At 40.5% G+C, this 8,347-nt stretch overlaps 2 non-coding genes across 2 annotated transcripts; both read right to left on the reverse strand.

Annotated features, from left to right (window-relative positions):
- Window positions 1–1,733: 1,733 nt before the first annotated feature.
- TRNAF-GAA (transfer RNA phenylalanine (anticodon GAA)) lies at window positions 1,734–1,806 on the reverse strand. Its single transcript has one exon. It is a non-coding gene; the product is annotated as a tRNA-Phe (tRNA).
- A 421-nt stretch (window positions 1,807–2,227) lies between these two features.
- Window positions 2,228–2,314, reverse strand: TRNAS-GGA (transfer RNA serine (anticodon GGA)). The gene has a single exon. It is a non-coding gene; the product is annotated as a tRNA-Ser (tRNA).
- Window positions 2,315–8,347: the final 6,033 nt, after the last annotated feature.

Below are 8,347 nucleotides of genomic sequence, written 5' to 3' on the forward strand. Positions count from 1 at the left end.
TATATTCCTTCTCAGACAGTACTTTAAGACAAACACGGTTCACAAGGTGGATTTTCTATCTATTAGTTGACTACGGAGCTTCCTCATCCCGACCTATCTATATGTGAAAAGCTCTCCGCCAGAATCTTCGTAGTAGTAAGTCGTGGGTTACAAGCTGTCCCTTCCTCAAACCACCCCGCAATAGATATAGGGTTTACCAACCTCAGGCATGGACATAGACACCAGATCATTTTGATCGAGGACCCATTTTTGGAATAAAAAGGATAGAGACCAGACGTAGTCCAATCGGAAGGTCGTGCTTTAGAGAAAGACTTGTGTTCTATAGGAACAGCTGCCTATGTTCACCCGGCTGCCCTGCCTGTCGCAGAACCGCTGTGAAGCATCCATTCTATTCAATTAGAAATAGCATCTATAACTAGTAGTAGACGGTTGCTTCGAGGTCTCACAGGTCCTGCTTAAGCGAAAATGTAGTTGTGGAAGTAGTCTTGCCCACTTTGCCTTACGCTCATAGAGATCTATAAGTATCCCTCTTGTCTAAGTAGGTAAGTACGCTCGGCCCAGTACTAAACTTTAGCATTAAAGCCAGAGTCCTTCTTTTCATGAATGTTCAGGAAGAAGAGAATCCCTAAGTGAGAATTGAATGCCATCCCATTTCCTAAAGAAAGAGATTTCCAATATACGTGAATCACGAAAGAACCAATGCTGTAACTTGCTTCATCCGGCATTATAAGTAATCAATGAGATTTTCTTCCTCGAGAACAAAAAGCTACACGAGGAGAGCCTTGTTTACTGATATGTTACTAAAAGACCAGAGGTGATGGCCTCTGAATTGCAGGGTATGGAAAGTGGGTGTTAATCAACAAGATTATCTACATTTGCGGAAACCACTACTGGAATAAAGTTAGATCTTTATTTCATTTCAAGGAAAAGTTTCAGGGTTTAGCCACCACTCAGACAGTAGTGAAAAATCAAACTAACTCTAGGCGAAAGTGCACGGAGGATCTGTGATTCCTCCTACCTTATGAGCCCTTACGAAATGCCATTTTGAATGATGGACAAATCATGGGTGTCGGCGGTCTAGTCAGAGCATTTTGGAGCGCCTGAGCGGGCAAAGTAGGTTGACCCGTCCCGAGGGGGAGGGAACAAACGGGCAATTGAACACCATAGGGCACAAACGAATCGCCAGTAACGACCTGTATATATCAGGCAAGAGGTGCTACTCCGACCCGGAATCCTGCGTGATGGTTGGTCACCTTACCAATAATCTTCTTAATGTTGGAGAAAATGAGGATCATTGACTTAAATTGGAATTGATACCTAGACTACTTGGTTCTAGCTTGCCACCCCAGAAGGCAACGTATACACAAGTATAGACTATAGGTAACACTGTAGGGTACAGCCTTGGGTAGTCTTAGGGTTTTCCAAGATATGATATGATCGGGTTATTTATTAGAATTGGAAATAGCTAGACGAATAAGTAGGCTTTAAAAGGATGAATAAAGTAGGCCTTCTAACTCAAAGTACTCCAGCTTAAGGAAAGACATGCAACATTGGTGATCAACGTATGGAATTTCCGCTATTCCGTTCCGGGAAAACACTTGTTTTTTCACGTTTTTCCTTCGCTGTTCTTTCCTGGATTTTTTGTTGATGATTCTTCCCCTTAAAAAAAGCTTTTCCCTATAAAAAATATGTGGCCCTTTTCTTTCCCGAAAAGGCATTCATTGTTCGTTCTGTGCCAGGAACCAGATTTGAACTGGTGACACGAGGATTTTCAATCCTCTGCTCTACCAACTGAGCTATCCTGACTATTTATTGTGCATCATCCTAGTAGAGTACTTGTATCTATGTCAATTAAAGGGACTAAAAAAGAAAAAAGTATTCTCAAATTGGACTTAGTAAATATCAGGATAATGATATGGATTGTGAATGACTTACTTAATAATAGGGATTACTTGCCTATACTATAATATGTTCATTTGTATGAATGGGATAAGATCCAAAGAAGTCAGTTCGGATCCGTTTGTGAAAGAGTAGAATAAGAAAGATAGTGAATCTTGTTTGAACCATTAATGAAAAATAGAGGTTGGTACAATAGTTAGGAAGTAAAATGGGCTTTTTATTGGGGATAGAGGGACTTGACTTGAACCCTCACGATTTAGAAAGTCGACGGATTTTCCTCTTACTAGAAATTTCATTGTGGTCGGTAACGTTGGTGAATTAACAGAAACGGAAAGAGAGGGATTCGAACCCTCGGTAAACAAAAGCCTACATAGCAGTTCCAATGCTACGCCTTGAACCACTCGGCCATCTCTCCTACATAATCTTATTATTGACCAGAAACTGAGTGAATAGCGAGTTTTCGTATCACTAAAGTACAGGTACAACCGATCACAGGTTCCATAGGGAGTTTGACTTCCTTTCCAATTTCATATTTCTCAACAACAACTTCTCTCATCCCCACGGATCTATTCAAAATTCTGGAATCGTCCCATGTTTCTATTTCGATTGTATGGCGTGGCGTATACACGTTATGCAAACAGAACGTATGGTTACTTTACTCTATTTTCTCATGGCTTGTTAAACCTTTCTTTTTTCTTTTTGGATCATAACCAAATAAAAACTTCTCGAGTTATCAGAATCCATAGTCAAATTCAGTCCTTGGTTATTCAAGTTAGATGAAATAGTAATAGTTTGGCTCACATTGGTATACTACGAAATCCAATCTGATTCAAATATTGAATATCTCTCCTTGTCGGGACAATTTAAGCAGAATAAAATATCTATTATCGATTTTTTAGAATCGAATTAGTCTGTTTTTTTGCTATTTCGTACTGTATAATTCCTTTGTTTATGGGATCATTTTCCCCGAGGGTTTCCAATCAATGGGGGCGTAGTATAGGTAGTTAGAGAGTGTAGGCTCCCCTAGCTTGAATTCTTTTTACCCATTCTTTGAGAGTGATAGGTTTGATTTTTCCGTACCGTAATAGAAGAGCTCAGAAGAAAGACCTAATTATATAAAAACACGACCATTCAAGCTAAAGATCAGAGGATCCGTAATAGGACTCTCATAGACTTGCCGGGAAATAGAAAATTTGGAATCGGCTTTTCTTTTGCGCTAAAAAAACTTGAGGCCTTTTCCCTTATTATATGGCATATCCATACTTTAATAACCTAGTGCCTGATCGATTGAAAGCAATATTTACTGTCAGATAGAGAGATGCTGATAGGAAAAAGGATGGTATTTACTTATTCTCAAGAATATATAGAAAGGGAAAAGCTTAATAGCCACTATTGATCCCCTGAACAGAGCACATGATTCGGGATCAGGTGCGATGTGAAGAGGTAGCCTAGCCTTTTATGAGAGTCAATTGGGAAGTGGAAAGGCAAAACCATTAGTTTAAGTTCCCGGCTTTAGTCCTCTGTGAAGTTCAGTCAACCATTTGAGTCAATTTTGAGTAAATAGTAAGACTTCGGATCGCACCATTCATAATGTTGCATCTCAATACTTGGCATCTTTTTCCCACTGCTGGCTCATAAATTCGCCTTGGTTTCACCGGAATTCGTTTATTTCGTTCATTAATTCGTTCTGATAGCTACGCAGAGGTCTTTCCTTACGACTCCCGTGCTTAATACGAAAAGCGGTTCTTGTGTGAAAAGTGCCAACTGACTATCTCCTTATTTTCTGATTGTTCTTCCGATAGGAATATTCCCTTGATCAGCTAACCTGGCCCAAGCATAACAATAGTGCATTTCCCCTTGATGGTACGATTTACATATCTTCTACCTCTGCTACTTCTGTTCAGGAAGGTTAGTTTAGGCACTCCATCCCTGAGGGCTGCATCAGCTTATCTTTCTAGAAATCCCAGCTATAAGCTAGATCGGTATAAATAGGGCATTAAGCAGCAATAACAGAGATAGCATCCATGAGTTTTTTAATCCATCCTTTAGCATCGCCTGACTCGGACAAGGTGTTTCCTTCCTTCGCAATACCCGGCCAGGGCAATGTAGCTATCCCAATAAGATATGAAAGCTGGGCCACACCTGAGCAAGGAACTTATACATAGAAGTAACAGTAAATGTGCAAGATTTGGACCACTGCCATTTCCTTAAACCATCAATCAACAAATTGAAATAGAGATATCGGTATCTTCCAATCTGCCACAAGGATCTAGTCGCCAGTATCTTTGCCTTCTTCCCAACTTATCCCAGCATTCCTTGTAAGCGTTGCTATCACTATTTCTCCCTCCGGTGGCCTTGAGGCGTCTCGATCAATCGGTGTATCCGCCACAGGACACACCTCCTTCTCTCAACCATCCGAACAAGAAGATTTTAGCACTAACCCTCCTGCAGCTTTCTTTCCGACCGAAGTACCGCTTTTCTTTGCACTACTTTCGAACCGTATCAGGAACAAGAGCTTATGCGTTGCTTTCTTTTCGCAGTACCCGCCCCCAGGGGTCATTACTTGATGAAGAGTGCTTCCCCTTTGAGCACCTTATCTTGGCCATCAATATAATTAATCCATCCTGCCTGTCTAGATATTGCTGTTAATACACAGGTTGATTGTATGACTATGGCATAGTGAGTTCTGGCTCCTAGCTGACATACTGAATACAGCATCGAAGCGGGTCTATCTTATTCCGATGTAACGATTCCATTGAATATTGTGATAGCATCCTTGATTTCAGCTAGCTATTCTCAGTGATATGCTTGCTCCTCTTGGATTTCATTCCATGATAAGTATGTATTGGAAGTTGGAATGCCTAAAGTATTGGTGCATTAGGGTCCTCTTAAGCCTTGTTTCCTTCTTGATCTTACCTTTCCGTTGCTATCACTCGCTCTAGCCTCTCCTGGCCAGAGCTCCCTCTATCAACAACACCCTCACGCGATTGATTCCCTGGATAAGTATGGCTCATATAAGGTATCCTGATCATAGTAATTGTATCATATCTCCTTCTCCTATTGATCTTACCATCCCTCGAGTCCAAGTCTCGGGATGGCGCTTATTAAGGTCCTGTTTCCCCTTGACAGGATCTTCCAGTTCTGGTATCCCTGAAGAGCATTTCCTAGTATGTATTTACTAACCTTAAACGATAGGAGCCGTATTTAGATAGATATCCTATAAATCTATTGATTTTCATTAGCTTGTAAATTCCTTGTGTGAAATAACTCAGAAATTCATTGTGCTAAACTTGTATCTATGCAGTACTGTTTAATGTGGAAGAAGTGTTTTTGTTACTAACAACATAGAAACCATGATACCAGTGCATAAGCATGAAAAACTCACTTTGTGATCAGATTGATCAAGGTTGTAGTCATTCGAATTTACTACTTCGTTAAATGATGGCTGTTTAAAGGTGTCTACCATAGTTTGTTTGGACAATGTCCTTAGTAATCAGGTATGTGACCTTCTTATAACCCACGACATCGGCATGATAGGTGTTAAATACATCCAGTGATGGTGGAGCTAAATCAGCAGGTTTTATATATGGATCCCAAGGTATATACTTATACCAGACAGTACAAAATAACCCTGCGTATACTAGAAAAGCAAAATAACCGTACACATACGACTTAGAATTCTCATCAGAAAATGGTATTACTACTTCAACCAACTTGTTTATGATTTCACGTTTCAAAAGGGATTTCAAACCAAGACCGCTATGTGAGAATCGCTGAATAACGTCAAAAGTATCCCTTAAGTAAATATTATCGATAAAAAACAAACCTAGCGAATCATTTATTTCTTTAAACTTATCAAATATATACATTTATATTGTCGCCAGCCTACCTGAGCGTGGAACAAATATTTTATATATACATATTCCATAACTAGAGTTCCATAATTGTGAAACGTGGTATATGGTCGTACGCTAACTCCTATTTGAAAGTCGTGTGGCTCTCTAACAAACATGGAAAACAAACCTATCCTCGGCATCCAACTGTTATAAAAGAATGGAAGCACAATTGTTGTTGGACCTATAAACCCTATTATTTTGGCAATAAAACCATTTAGACCTCTTTGATCTAAATTGGTAAATGTTTTTCGATTTTTCACAAATCTATCAATAGGTGAATTCAAGTAGGAAGTCCAACCACTGTTGGAACTATCTCCACCGTTTGAACTACCACCACCCCATATAAAATGGTGGATTATACCATGATCGTCGTGCTTAGGTGCACTAGTTTTCACATTTGGATTTGTTCCATCATTAGTGGAACTAGAACCATCATTAGGGTTAGGGGAAGTAGAAGTAGATGCATCATTACTGCCACTAGATGCATCATTGTTGATAGGTTCTTTAGCTCCTTCCTCATCCGTTATATCTTTTTTCTTGGATTTCTTATTATTGTGGAGTTTTTTATCATCATCTTTTTCCCCGTCTCTATTGTATAACGAATTAAGTATCTTCTTAATGGATTGAAAGAATTTCTTCATGATAACAGTATTTTCTATTACTCTCTTATTGGTGGATTTCCTCCGCTTAATTTCGAAATTTACCCAGCCTTTTGAGTACTAGGATCTCCCCCTTATCCTAGCAGATCGGTACCCAGACCATATCCTTGGGCAGCTCGGATGTATCTATCTTTTCGTTCAGATCACATCATCTCGAGCGCGGAATCTTATTAGTGGATCAGAAGACTATGGTGACCCGTAGATCTTCAGATGTTGATTTGCAGAGCAGGGCCGGAATGCGGGGATTGCATTCTTCGAAAAGTATCATATCTTCTTTCCCTAGGGAGAAAGCAGAAACCAGAAACGAGTGGAGGTTCGATCTCTCACCCAAAGCAATTGGGGCTGGTGGAATCTTCCCCTATAGACTCCGAAAAATCATCGTGTACCTTTCCCCTATAGACTCCGAAAAAGCAGCGTGTACCTTTCCCTAAATCCTTCTCCCGTGCATGCTATTCTCGTGTTCCGTGATTAGAAAAGACCTGTTTCTTGTTTTCTTTGAGGTAATAAACGAGCTGTATCCCGCTTTGCCTATCTTGATGTGGAATCTATCGTTGAGCACCCATGAATGCAGGTAGAAGGTGTTTTTTCTTAACTCTTTCCAGGCCTCAGCTTGATTGGACTTCGTCAGCTCTTGTCGTTCAGCTTCCTCTCTCCTCTCTCATCTTGTCTCTCCGTAGACGGCGTTAAAAAGTAAACAGACTTAAAGCAAAGTAGGTTCGATCCTTGTGTTCTATTATATGAAGTAGAAGAAGAAAGAGCCGGGGGGATGGTCTTGGCACCCATGGGTTAATGGTGAAAGCGCTCAAGGAAATAGGGAATGGAATATTCAAATCGATCAGAAGTGCTATGCTTTATGTAATCAGGCTGAAGGCTAACATCTCGCGAGTAGGCCGAGCTAGGATAAGAATTCCAATCAAAAAAGAAGTATGAATTGGGCCCAAAATCACTACTTTACTACCTATGTCGCGTGTCGCGCCACCTAGTACGATAGACTTTTTGCGGGAAAAGAGCAGGTTTTGCCCCAACTTGGACCCAGGGAAACCAAAGAAGAGCTAGTTTCGCCCTGTTTAGTTAGCGGTGGATGAGCTGATTTCTTTTCACTCCTGTTTCAGAGATACAAAACAAAAGTAAAGTGTAGAACGCAATGTTTGAGCTCCAGGCTTTTACGATTCTTCCGATTGACTTCTCTTCTCTGCTCCTAGCTCCGAATGCCAGTATGTAGAGAAGTGATGGAAAGGGTTGTGCTCTTTCATTTGAGAAACTTCCAACCAAAATAGGAATGTTAGAACAGAATATTTAGATACAGGTCCCTTATGAATACTGTACTGAGTAAGATTCATTGAAGAAATGCTTCTCCGAAGCAATAAGTTTGTGGCACAAGCATAGTCTTCTGCTAACCTAGCCTTTCCCATCTTTCTATTAAAACGAATGTAGCTAACGTGAACTAAAAGCAAGCTCTTGTTCGAGGAAGTAGAAATTGTTAGTTGTTGCTAGCTTGAACTGAGTTGTTCCTGTTGGTGCTAGGGTTGCCAAGGGAGTTGTAGCGAGATGCTGCTAATGCAGCTATTTCTGATGTCCGGACGATGCAGCGGAAGTGAAAAGAAAAAGATATGATGCTTAGACCGTTCAGACAGGGATGATGGATTTCTAGATATAGGGTTTATTTGAATGTCTGGCCAAATGCTTACTTTCGTTATGCTTGTCCTGCAAAGCTGGATCTATGGTTCGGTTGCTTTGAATGTCTGTTCCGCCTCTGACCCGGCCCTTACCTCTTTCTTGACTCGGTTTTTCGCAGGGGCATCGAATTCTTTTACAAAAGAAACGCCAGTTTCAAAAGGAATGGCACCGAAAGGTGTCAGATGATGATTGAACTGAACTATCTGAATCTGAAAC

This window comes from Triticum aestivum, chromosome 3D (genome assembly GCF_018294505.1).
Source record: "Triticum aestivum cultivar Chinese Spring chromosome 3D, IWGSC CS RefSeq v2.1, whole genome shotgun sequence".
NCBI lineage: Eukaryota > Viridiplantae > Streptophyta > Magnoliopsida > Poales > Poaceae > Triticum > Triticum aestivum.